We start from the raw sequence: 13,589 nt of genomic DNA, 5'->3' as shown, positions 1-13,589 counted from the left end.
TTGAAACTTGATTAGGGAATGCTTTAGAACTCCTGAAATTTTGGATACAGCAAAATGAATTCTTGGAACGGATAACTGAGTGAGGTTTATGTCCTAATTATTAAAGTTTGTGTAAATCCTCCTCACATTTCAACTTCAACTGTGGTTAGTGTATAATACGTAATTGCTAAACCATTCAAATTTATTTACTCTATTCCATTTCTACTTAAAATTTAATTTAAATATATTAGAATATAATTAGTATACTTAAAAGAAAAACGTTTTTAAAATTTCTTTTACAATAAGAGCTTCAGACAGGGCAACGTATTCAGCAGCTGCCGAAGATTTTGTAACACAATTTTGTTTCCGTGACTACCAATATATAGGATTTTCAAACAATCTAATTATATAACCGGTGGTAGACTTCCTATCATTAGTGTCGCCTGCACAGTCTGAATCTACGAAACAATCAATAAGCTTACAATTATTTTCCTTAGTATACATCAAATTTAAGTATCTTGTTTCGTACAAGTTAGTTTAAGTTCTCTTAAAGCGTATCTACAGTGGGTTTCTTCGTAACAATTCTGAAATCTGCTTAAATAATCTATAGGTACTAAAAGATACATCCGCTCTAGTAGCAGTACTAACATAGAGGAGAGCACCAATAATATTCCTGTATTTTAAACTATCATCCAAATTAGCACTCATTCGTAATTTTAAATTAACTTCTATTGCCTTAGAATTTTTTTTGTTTTTCTATTTATAATGTTATATTTTTCTGTTAGTTTCTATATATGACCTTTGATTTAACAACATATTTGATTTTCTATCATATTTAATACCAATATAATTGCTTATTTGTACCACATCATTCATATAAAAGCGCAGTGATAATTTTTGCTTTACTCTTGAAATATTAATTTTACAAAATTGCTACTAAGTAGGTCATTTTACGTCATTTCCAGCAAAAAAAAAGTCGCATTTTCGAAAAAGCCGCGATTCGGAAGTTTTACCACTAATACATATACATCTCCAAACCTATACATATATGATACCTGCACCTTCTACAAATTGGAGCAGTTTGTACCTATTTGTAAATTTATTTTAAAAACAACTGCTCAGTGGATATCACCTCTTAAGTGAACGAAACTTAAATTGTAGAAGCGAACTCACAAACGGCAGACTAGACGTGACTATGACGTATGATAAATGACTATGAAACTTTTAATGTTATATACCTATAAAACACTTAATTGCACCGAAAAAAGCATTAAAACACCTTTCCTTCGACGTTTTCTTGTGAGTTTCTTATAAATACACCTTCTTTAACTAAAACCCGTGCTACAGGAGTTGAATTATTAATGAAAATTGAGATGGCAACTATGAAAATGAAGTTTGAAGTTTGACGTGTGATCTACAAATATTAATTTGCAAAAAAAAGTGTTAAAAAGGTCCTCCCCCGGATTATTTCATGTAAGTTTTTCATAATTAGGCCATTTTACGTCATTTCCAGCAAAAAAAAGTTGCATTTTCGAAAAAGCCGCGATTCGGAAGTTTTACCACTAATACATATACATCTCCAAACCTATACATATATGATACCTGCACCTTCTACAAATTGGAGCAGTTTGTACCTATTTGTAAATTTATTTTAAAAACAACTGCTCAGGGGACATCACCTTTTAAGTGAACGAAACTTAAACTGTAGAGGCGAACTAAGAAACGGCAGACTAGTACGTGACTATGACGTATGATAAATGACTATGAATTTGTTGAGGTTATACACCTATAAAACACTTATTTGCACCGAAAAAAACATTAAAACACCTTTCCTTCGACGTTTTCTTATGAGTTTCTTGCAAATACACTTTCTTTAACTAAAACCCGTACTACAGGAGTTGAATTATTAATGAAAATTGAGGTGGCGACTATAAAAATTAGGTGTGAACTTTGACGTATGATCTACAAATATTAATTTGCAAAAAAAGCGTTAAAAAGTCCCTCCCCCGGATTATTTTGTGTAAATTTTTCATAATTAGGTCATATTACGTCATTTCCCGCAAAAAAGTTGCATTTTCGAAAAAGCCGCGATTCGGGAGTTTTACCCTAGTTTGGTGAGTCGTGTGAACAACTTCTTTTAAAACAATGCTCTTCTACGCTCTGACGTTAGAAGCGTTTCTAATTTTAGTAGTGCATTCGTAGCACAAGTAACGTTCGAAGCGCTGCCGCCCGTGTGAAAAGTAACATTAACAACAATGCTTTGCTACACGTTAGCGTCTGTAATCGCCACACGGCCCTTTCAGTGGTCCGTGTAAAAGGTTCTAATCGTAAGAACCTTTAATATATCGTTTTGTACAATCATACACATATAAGATTTAACAATTTCTTAATTATTATATTTTATAAGAAAAATAGTAATCACGTTTATTAAATTTCTTTATTAACACTGAAATGTCACTTAGCAACCTAAACACAACTACGACACTTCAATTATGACACTAAAATTGAGTGTTCCACGTAAACATGGGTTTCTGACATTATCGTATTGTTCTTTTTCTCCAAACGGTCTAATGTGTTGCCTACCCGTATTGATTTTAATCGGTTACGCTTAGAAACGGTCTAATTCACTCATGTACATGTTTCTGTTTAAGGTTGCTCCTCAAAGCAAGATTGTATTATGATTGTATTCGCATGTCTAATGCACGTCTGACTTCTGACTAAGGAAGCAGGATTTGATCGGTAAGTCGCGTTCATGTAAGGAATGTAAAATGCTGTTCGGAAACATCTTTTATAAATGACAATAAGTTGCAACTCTGATACTTAATCAAGATTGAACTACATATTTCCAATTTATTTATTAAATCCATTGCTTAAAATATAAGTCATGTTAGTTAAATGGCAAATATTGTTCATATTTCTCAGACAAATATTTCTGCTACGCCACTGTTGGATTAAATCGAAATACACCGACAGAGGACGCGATGATCGAGCCAATTAATCAGAATCAGTTCAATCATCCTACATAGTAGGGCGTGTGTCAAAGTTAAAATACTTTAATGAAGTTGATGTGATTGTTATAATTAAGGAAATCCCCATCGAAGGTAAGCATAACAATTTTATACTAATAAATAATAAATTTGATTTCTGTTTTCTTGTTACATTTATGAGTTGTAGATTTAAACATTGTAATAAACTGGTAAACGTAAACATTGTACACAGATTTATATTGGCATCATATTCAGTTTAAAAAAATACAATTTCAAACCTTAATATTTACATTATTCTAAAGGACTATTAGTGCATCTAAATATTTACAGGAAATGTTTTCTAATTGTGCATCTTTGTATTGAAATAGGAACTTGTCCATTATGTACCAATAGCTGTTTATATATAAATACTGATCCAGAATGAACTTCAAACATCCATAAAAGTGCGTGTGCTATAAATACATTCCTTAAATATTAGATACGAAGGCAAAATACCTACTTTTTAATGCCCAGAATATAGATATATAATAATTTAAAAGGTGAAATTTCTTGTAGTATTTACATAAACTATAAAAAAATTCCAGAAACGTGTAGGTGTACTGCATTTTAAATCAATTTATGATTAGTAGGTAAATACTACTTATTACAGCTGTATCTGTACAACTAAAAAACTCAATTAGCTTGGAATATAAATTAAATACTTAGAAGGTAGGTACTGATTCCACAGACGTTTTTAGTTGACATATTGATTATTATCCACACACTTTCATTTATGCAGGTGGGAAGAAAGTGATGAAAACTGTTAAAAAAAACTAGGTAAGAGCCTGTTTAGCTACATATACTGACAGTATATTATATATACAGGGTGAGTTTTAATTAGTATTTGGATATACAGTAAGTGCAAGTTATGCAGACTAATGTATGCTGTGGAAGAAGATACAGTCTCTTACAGGTGACATTATTTTCGTTTTTTTGGTAATATCACAAGATTTTCATAAATCATTTTAAAAAATTGACACAGAGGTATAATTTGAGGCAAAAAATATTACACTTATTGTTTTACATTTTGTTACAGGGGGCACCAGGTGAGCGATCCTTGAGAATGAAATTGGGTCATACTTTTTTTGATGAAACCTTGGTAATTTTGATTATAATACATAATATAAACATCATTCTTATACAAAATTGTTTTAACTTGATAATTTCAATCATTTTCTGAAAAACGCAGTTGAACATTACAGAACCTCCGAAAGGAATTTCAAATAATAAGTAGTAGAAAAACTTGTAATGTGGAATAATAAACAAATAGGTTAATAAAAATAACAAAATCATATTCATTGTTTTATCTGACTTCCCTCTACTTCTGTGCTTTTTCTAATTCTTTTAGTGAAGGACCGTTACATTGAAGAAAACATTGTATTCTCTAATAGAATTAGCCGAATTTGTATTTTTATCTAGAGTTCATTTTGTGAATGGATTTCATTGGTATTCACCAAGGATTTCATGTCCTCGAAAATAGAAATCCATTGGGTTGTAATCAGGACTTCTTGGGGTGGCCATGGAAAGTCTCTTGTGAATCCATCATTGAGGAAATGTCTGATTAAGATGCTTTCTAACCCCTATTGGCTAATGAGGTGGTGCTTCGTTTCACATAAATCACATTGTTCTCAGATCTGAGAGATTATCCAAAGTGTTATCAAAAGTATTTAGTATTAAATATCATTCTCCTTTCAAGTTTGAAAAAACATAATGGTCGGAGTAGACGGTCGTCAATAATGCTACACTGGAATGCTCTGAAATGTCGAAACAGTACCATAAGAATTATTTTTATATCATGTTTTATAATCAAAATTACCAAAGTTTCGTCAAAAAAAGTGTGACCCAACTTCACCCAAAAAGATTCATCTTGCGCCTTTGTAACAAAATATAAAATAAGTGAAATAATATTTTTTGGCTAAGGTTATACCTCTGTGTTAATTTTGAAAAGGATTTATAAAAACATTGGATCTATTACATGCAACAATCAAAGGGGAGCATCATTTTTCGAAAAATACCTTCAGTCATCTGAGATCAGTCATTTAAGAGTTCAACTAGTTTAGGACATTTTTCAGAAAAGCAAGTGATATTTTCAGGCAGACGTAGTTGAACAAATACAGGGTTTTTCGCGTAACCAGTTCAGTAAAAGTTTTTAAACTTGAAGTACCACTGGAACTACAAGCTGGCGCTCTTTCTAATTAAAATAATTGCCGTCTGTTGGTTTTATATGGAAATAACCCTGATTACAAGTGATTATTTTATAAATAAAAAGAACAAGACCATACAGAAACATAAGAAATCATAGAATCATTTTAATTGGCATCACTGCAACACCCTCATTTAAATTATTTTAACATTCTAAATTGTCCGTTAATCCTAAGTCATATCTATGCTTTACGAACAAATTATGTTTTAATTTTTTTATTAGTATGTCAGCCGTTTAATTTGTCGTGTGAACGTATTTTGTAAGGAATTTCTTATTTAATACCAATTCTGTGATAAAATTAAATTTCACGTCAGTGTGTTTTAATCGCTTTTGTTCTAATTTATGTGTTAAATTAATGTCTTGATTGTCTTCGTAAATCGTGAAATGTGTTATGGTCATTTACAAGACCTAGGATCCAGATTCCTTCCTAAGCTGATTCCGCTAAGGCAATGTATTCAGTCTCGGTCGAGGAAACAGATACTGAAGCCTGATTTTTAGTGTTCCAACAGACTGTTCCTCCAAAAACAATAAAGAGAAATTCTGTTGTGGATTTCCTATCAATTTTATATCCCGCCTAATCAGAATCTGCAAAGCATATTTTTTCGGATATTTTATTATTAAAAAGTAATTAATAAAGTTAATGGTTCCCTTTATATATCTTAGAATACCTTTAAGGGTATTCCAAAGTTTTTTAGTGGGTTGATTTTGATATCTGCTACAGTAATTTACTGAAGCACATAAATCAGGTCTAGTAATTAGTGTTGCATACATCAAACAGCCAATCAATTCACGAACTGGCTTAGTTTCACCACTTTACCTTTGAAAATGAGAACTCATTGAAATTTTATTTTCACTGCAGTCTTGCATTCTAAATTTGGTTGGTACATTATTCAAATACTCCTTTTGGCTTAAATAAATACCTTCAGAGGTAAATCTGAATTTTATACCTAGAAAGTTTCTTAATTCCCCCAAATCTTGCATTTCGAATTTTTTTATTAGTCTTCTTTAAATTATTTATTTTAACTCTATTATTGCTATTAATCAACGTATAATAATAAATAAATTTCAAAATTAATTTCACATTTAAAATATAAACAAGGATAATTTCTAGATCTAAAGTGACTGTTTTAGTTCGTATGAAGCCTTGTTTAACTTATACACACAAGATTTTCATCCAAGTTCAACCCTTGAAGTTACTTCATATAAATATTTTCTAATAATTTTCCATGAAGAAACGCTAATTTCTCATCCATTTGCTGTACCTTTCATTTCTTGTACCTAATAACTGAAATCAGTAGTCCTAAAATGGTCATCCTTTAACCTTTTTTATTTTAAAAACGCACTTGTTGCCTAACGGAACTGAACCCTTTGAACAGCCCATAGAGAAACAAGAAATCTTAGGATCCATTTTAATTGACATCACTTCAACATAATCGTCGGTTACTTCCGATTATACCGGAGGTCGACATCAACTAGCTTATTTTAAATGGAATGCTATATTTTTATGACATTTTTAGATTCAGAGAACCTTTTTAGGTTGATTTTGATTCTACAACTTTCTATGAATAATTAGTAGTTTTCGAGATATTTCTATTTTTCTGAAATTTTTGAAAATTGCATGCCTATGCTAAAGAGCGGATTATTCAACTAATTTTGAAACTGCCGTGGTCATATTGGGTGATGATCTATCTCGTACCCATCTCTATCTGGAATTGTACCGTTTTAAATGTGTCAGGGTATTATTTCATTAGTGAACGTAGAATTCAATTCTGTGTCGATTGATATACCATCTTATACCATCCCCCCCTTTAAATGTCTGTAAAGTAATACAGGAATATGGATGGAATTTACATAATACAATAACTTTGTTATACTCGTCTTCAATGACGGGCTTTTCGTAAAATTTATTTGCTCCAATTCCGAAATGTACAAACTGAGATTCTATTCGCTTGAATTCTGTTTTTTGTTCATCGGAGGCAGATTGGGATACTCTTGGTTGAAAAGACGATAAGCTCTCTCTACAACTTGCTGACATTCTCCATGAATGTAAAATAAATGTAGAATATCGTTATTGTTTTGTGCGTTTTCCATTTTGAAACCTCAACTCTGTTGGAACTAATATAAAAAATCTTACAGGTTTGCTTACTATGATGAAGCATTTAAAAACGTAATAATGTAGGCTTTTTTCAAAAATTTCTTATAACTGAAAAACTATTACAGATAGGTATAGGGAATTCTTATATCAACCGACGCAGAATTCAATTCTACGTTCATTATTGAGATAATATGCAGGGTATACCGTCAAAAAAAGCAACTTAAGTGTATTCGAAGTTTTATAAGTTTGACGCTATATTTTCAACACTCACTATATATTTACGATACTAAGTCCTTAACGCTAGATGGAGATAGGTACGAGATAACCAATCAGCGGTTACGGCAGTTTCCAAATTAGCGGAATAATCCTATATTTAGCATGCGATTGCAATTTTCAAAATTTTCAGAAACATCGAAATATCTCGAAAACTACCAATTCTTCAGATACAATCAAAATCGACCAAAAAGGATCACTCATAAGCTAGTTGATGTCAACTTCCGATAAAACCGGAAGTGACCGACGATTGCAAATATTTTAATTAGAAGGAGCGTTACCTTTTCGTATATTTGCCGCATTTGAAAATCTCTGGTGGTACTTTAAGTTCAAAAATTTTAATGAACGTTTTACGTGAAAACCCTAGTATATTCCATATGCTCACCAAATTATTCATTTTCGCTCGTGTGACAAAAAGAAAAAATGCCTACAATAAAATGTGTGAACGTGTTATAAATTTATGTGTATGTATAGATGTACATACATAGCTACCAAAGTAAAAAGAATATTTTAGTGTGTAGACATTTGCTTGAAATTTTGGTTACAATATTTTTCCGTTTTGCTCGAATAAAATTGCTTTCTGTTTTGGTAAAACATTTGAATTATGTATTTAGAGGTGGGTCTCTTGACGTATCTAGAGCTAAGTTAGATTTAGTTTGGATGGTTAAAGAAATTAATTTTTTCTTATCTCATAATGAAGTAAATATTTAGGAGTAATGGTGGAGATTAGCACATACCTCTTCCGTTTTTTTTTTTTTTTGAAATTTTAGTATGTTGTACTAGGCTTATTAGTTCATGAACGAACTAGTTTCGGCAGAGCGATCCTATGTGTGAACTACAACAACTAGTACGCAACTAAATAAGAAATTAGTTTGTTAGTTTAATTATCTGCCTCGCAGTGAATATAGCGGAAGATAGTCATGATATACCTCCTAACCTGAAGCAACCGAAAGTTATCGGCAGTATTGTTTGTTTTTCTCACAATCTATTTTTATTTTATTATTTAATTATTTTATTATCATTATTTTATTTAATCATAAATTAAGAGGTCTCTATCTTCTTCGAACCCAAAGCGCCTTAACGAACTATTACAGCGAACTAGTTCGCATAAGAATAATGAATTATGTTGAGCGCTCCCATTACTGAACTAAAATGTCCAACTAAAGAATTAGTCATACTGATGAAGAATATATGTTGGGCGTGAAAACCACGTTTTTACGTACTTTCTTTAGTTTTGAAAAATTAAGAACTACGAGGACGTGCTATCGATATCTCACAAATCATTCAAGTAAGTAACTCCATCCTCCGCCCCCTTTCATTCTAAACCTAATCTTACCCGAAATATTTTCGGGATATCGATCAATTTGTCATCCCGCAGGAGAACGGGGCATTATGCAAGCCAATAGGAAATGGCGAGAGAGAGGCTGAGATATGAAGGGCTAGCTAGAGACATATTAGAAACAGAAGCAGGAGTTAAGAGAAACAAATAATAAGGGACTGTACATAATAAATTACGTAACGCGAATTTGATTAATTTTTAATTATTCGCCATATTTCAAAAAATCCAGTACGGGTTGTCACACATATTGCATTAGGTGGTTGTATTTTAAAAAAATAGAAGTTTATTGAAATTAAACATGTACAAGTTGTGTGCCGTGGCTTCACCTGTTTGGAATTTTTATCAATTTATGAATTAATATTATATATAAAAGAAATTATGAGTGCTGTCAGCACAGAGCAAAGTAGTATTACGTAGTTAGTATCAGCAATTTCTTATGCTGAAGTGTACGATGTGTTGCATACCTATTTACAAACAATTCCTTTAAATTTAATTTTTCAAACAATTTTTAACACAAAGAAAGTGATTAAACAAATTGCTCACAAAAGTGAATTTCGACTACTCAAAGCAATGGTGCTAACAGTTTCGAGTTCACAGTGAGTTAAAGGGGAAGAACTTGTCTTAATATATGGATATTTATCGTCCCGAACTATCACAAGTGTTTTTTGAAGCTGTAACAGTTTTCGGAAAAAATCATTAATATATTTCTTTTCATTACGGTAGAGTTCGCTCTACCGTTTTTTCGTCTACTTACATTCCAGACTAAGTCTCCACAAAAAGCCTTTTTATTTTAACAGACGAATGTACAGCCTATACCCACCCTAAAGATCCATTTTTAATTCTAAACAGTGGTGAGGTTTTTTAAAATCAGGTGAGTAGTTTCGGAAATTACCCATTGCATCCAAGCTTATTAACGTATAAACTCACAAACATTTGTAATATTAAAGTAAAGGTCGTCTTTCTTAAATTTCGTAGGACAGGTGATAAGACTCGAGATGAGACTTGTATTTTGTTTAAAATTCACTTTTTTGTTATTATTTAAGTAACTGTTCACGGTTTCCCATTTTGCGGGGTACCTCCCTATTTTTTATTGATAGATAGTTGCTAATGATAAAGATTGCGCCAGCAGAATTTGCATATCCTTTTTGGTTTTTGACATACTAGTTGGAATTAATTGAGATACAAGGTTAAATTAAAAGTATAACTTTTGTGGCGCCCCCATATATAACATTAATCCAATCGAAAAAATTGAAACGTAAAATTTTTTTCCGTAGAATCCAGTGGCGTAGTCAGCTTTTTTCTATCACTCCTTTTCGGTTTTTCGAAAATAGCTATATAATTACATACAATTATTTTCAAATAGAGGCTAATAAATTAAAATTTTCTAAAACTTTTTGGTGTGCAATTATTAGGTAGTAGTAGGCTATTACTAAAATTTATCCATGTAAATATGCAGTTATTATATTAGAGACGTAATGATATTGAATTTTATTCAAAATATCTTTTTTAATTCCCAATTTAATTATTTATTACAGCATTTTAACTGATAAAATTGTTGAATTTTACACAAAACAAAACAATAATTACCTTTCTTAGTGAAAACTTAAGTTATAAAAAACAAAACAGAGACAGAAGAAAGAAGCAAACAGTTGTCAAACGTGGTTTTGAAAATGACCATTTTCCTTCAATATCGTTTAAAAGCATCATAGGAATTTGCAAATTTCGAAAAATTAAATCAATGCCCGCTGGAAACTCCGCTACATCGCGATTTCTAGATTTTATTTTGCATGAAATCCTAAAACAGAAAATCCAAAATTGAAAGATTCGGAGATCGAGGGGACAAATATGTTTGCATTATAACTAAAAAATCGGATAGTGCTGGAAAAAAGCTAACTACACCACTGGATTCTACGGAAAAAAAATTCATAAGAATACGTTTTAACTTCTTCGATAATTTTAAAAATAACTGGGGTGGGATACCCTGTATACGATCTTGATTACTTTTTTTGGAAGAAATTGGTGTGCTCAATAACTGCTGCACTTTTTTGAAACAAATTGGTGTGTTTAATAACTTGCTGCCGCCTCTTGTTTTCGAGTTATACGCAAAAGTTGAAAATATCGAGTTTTAGTTAAATGCAAAATAGTAAAACGAACTTTTATGTTGAATACTTTCGACCTTTAGTTGATGAAAATCTATGTTTACATATGACTAAGAAAACATTTAAATAATTTTCACAAACTTCTATTTTGTAACATGTTTCGTCACAATATTGGCTTTATGAGCATACTAACGGTAATATCAGCGTGAATTATTTAGATAGGTATCTAGGCACTACAAATTATTGATAAATTCAAAAGTGGTAGTTATTACCTTCGACTCGATTATTTATAATTACTTCTAGTTTTATTTCAAAGTTCTTTAACAGGGTTAATTTTTGCCTTTTAGTACATGTGTGCAAAATTTGTAAATTATCTTTAATACACGTCCTTCATCAGTAAAACGTTTGGCAAAGGCTGAATCAGTTTTTGTTTTTATATAATAACTATTTTAATGCTTTAACACCTTGTTCTTTAGCCTTTAGCCCGGGTGGCAAACATGCAGACTGAGATAACCCTGTTTCTTCCCGAGGTACGTGTACTATTTTTTGTCATGTTTGTGTTTGTTGGTTTGTGCGTCATTAAATTGATAGTTGGCGAAATTGGAGTAAATGATTTAGAGTTTAGGAAGTCATTGTCATTGAATAACTGATTTCTGCGTATGCCCATAAACTACAGCGCATGCGCTCATTTCATTGCCTCGCGATTGAAAAACGGCTAAAAAAAGTCCATATCTTCCCTATTTTATGGCACGCAAAATGAGCTTTTCGCGGTAACATGACAAAAAGGAATTTTTTAGATGTTTTAGGTACCTACGAATAATTCACTGGTATTGTGTGGCAGATAATCATAAAAAGTTTTCTTTATGCGCAGTAGAATGAATTTGCTTAATAATGTCACACTTCTCGGCTTTCGTGCGCAGCGTGTATGCTCATCAGAATTGAAATAATTCCCCTTCTCCGACACGGTACTTGGTAGTCTCACGCTTCTTCAAACCGATAGGCTATGTAACTAGCGCAGGGCGCGACATCACGCGTCATTGTAAGCAATTTATTTATTTTTTAATAAAAACTAATTTTATGTTAGAAAAAACCGGAGAAATTCTTGTGGGGCCGGGAGCTCGTGCGATTGAACATCATTCTCGGAGTTTCCTGGGCAATCTGGAGAGTTGGGAACCTTAGCTTTATCCCTTGCAAAAAAAACTAAACTTATAAACTTGTTTAAGTTGTAGAATGCAGATTCGGGCTATAGGGCCGTGGTCTAAGTGAACGATTCCGTCTGGATTCTGGACGGAATCGTTCACTTAGACCACGGCCCTATAGCTCGAATCTGCATTCTACTATGGATTCCGGCCGTGAAAGCCTTTGTTCTTATAAAATTGGCAAAGTNAGATGTCAGCCGCAGTAGCTGACGAAACGTCTGGACGGAATCGTTCACTTAGACCACGGCCCTATAGCTCGAATCTGCATTCTACTATGGATTCCGGCCGTGAAAGCCTTTGTTCTTATATTGTTTAAGTTGCTTGGTAAAAGTAGCATTAGTAATTTTATTACGAGAATTAATTCTTTAATTAATAAGACTGATACTAGTAACTGATAACTAGTAACTGATAAACTGGGACTATTGCGGATCTTCGTATGATTTATCTGTTTCTCACGCTTAACAGATTTTGTTAGTTCGACGAGTTTACTGTTAATCCCTACAACTTTTGTAGTGTCCCATATAAAGTGTTACTTTAATAAAACAAGTATGGAGGTACCATTTAAGTCAAACTGCAATACTCGGAGATTGAAAAGTTAAAAATAAGCACATAAATAACATTTTGATTTATAGACTAAATTAACTTGGGGTGATGGTTGAAGGCAATACATGTTAAAACTCCATTTTAATTATAAAAATTAGAAAGAGGAGACTGTGGTAAATATTAATTAAAAATTAAAAGGAATACTCACCCCTAATTACCACTGTTGAGACCTTTTCTTAGAAAGAGAAATCTCGAAATTGTAAAGAACTGTAAATAGATTGTAAATTTAGAAAGTGCAGGAACAATTTTTAGGGGACTATTTTTTAACAGCATGCCGAGGGTGATCGGTCATGTCATAAATTATAAGTTGTAGTTTTTTAGAAAGCGCACCGTACCGTCATGAAGTGACCCTGACTAAGTAACCGAGGGTGAGGGGTGGCGACGGTACTGGATACATTTTAACTTAAGTTTTAAAAGAGACTAAAATTGAACTCCAATAAGGACAGTTGACTTGTAAAAAAAAAAAAAGAAAAAACTTTGTACTTGCACAAAAAATAAAAATTAAGTCGAACTACAATATGTATTTTAATACAGCGTTTTAACAATTGGTTAAGACGCAACATTTTTTGGTCCTTCGAGCCGGATTCAGTGAATAAGTGAAAAAAATTAAGAAAATCTGTAGTTATCTCTGGACGGGATAAGTGCAACTGGACTTTACAATAATAAAATTAAAAGGTACTGTAACGGTGAGCGGATTGCAAATAAATTAAATCAACGGACTTAAATGTACTTGGACTAATAGTAAGCGAACAAACGAAAGAGTGAACAAAAAA

At 32.1% G+C, this 13,589-nt stretch overlaps 1 protein-coding gene across 4 annotated transcripts in view; it reads left to right on the top strand.

The window, feature by feature from the left end:
- Nucleotides 1–2,978: 2,978 nt before the first annotated feature.
- Nucleotides 2,979–13,589, top strand: part of LOC108739989 (talin-2) — a 132,484-nt gene continuing 121,873 nt past the window's right edge. For 3 of the 4 annotated variants that reach the window (XM_025975535.1, XM_025975532.1, XM_018474133.2), the window contains exon 1: nucleotides 2,979–3,080. The gene's annotated coding sequence lies outside the window, so the exon portion shown is untranslated. The remainder of the gene's footprint in view (nucleotides 3,081–13,589) is intronic. The other variant, XM_025975533.1, reaches the window with a different exon arrangement.

This window comes from Agrilus planipennis, unplaced genomic scaffold, assembly GCF_000699045.2.
Source record: "Agrilus planipennis isolate EAB-ADULT unplaced genomic scaffold, Apla_2.0 scaffold244, whole genome shotgun sequence".
Taxonomy (NCBI): Eukaryota; Metazoa; Arthropoda; class Insecta; order Coleoptera; family Buprestidae; genus Agrilus; species Agrilus planipennis.
The sequence above is the reverse complement of the archived record's forward strand: the minus strand, read 5'-3'. Positions and strand labels throughout refer to the sequence as shown.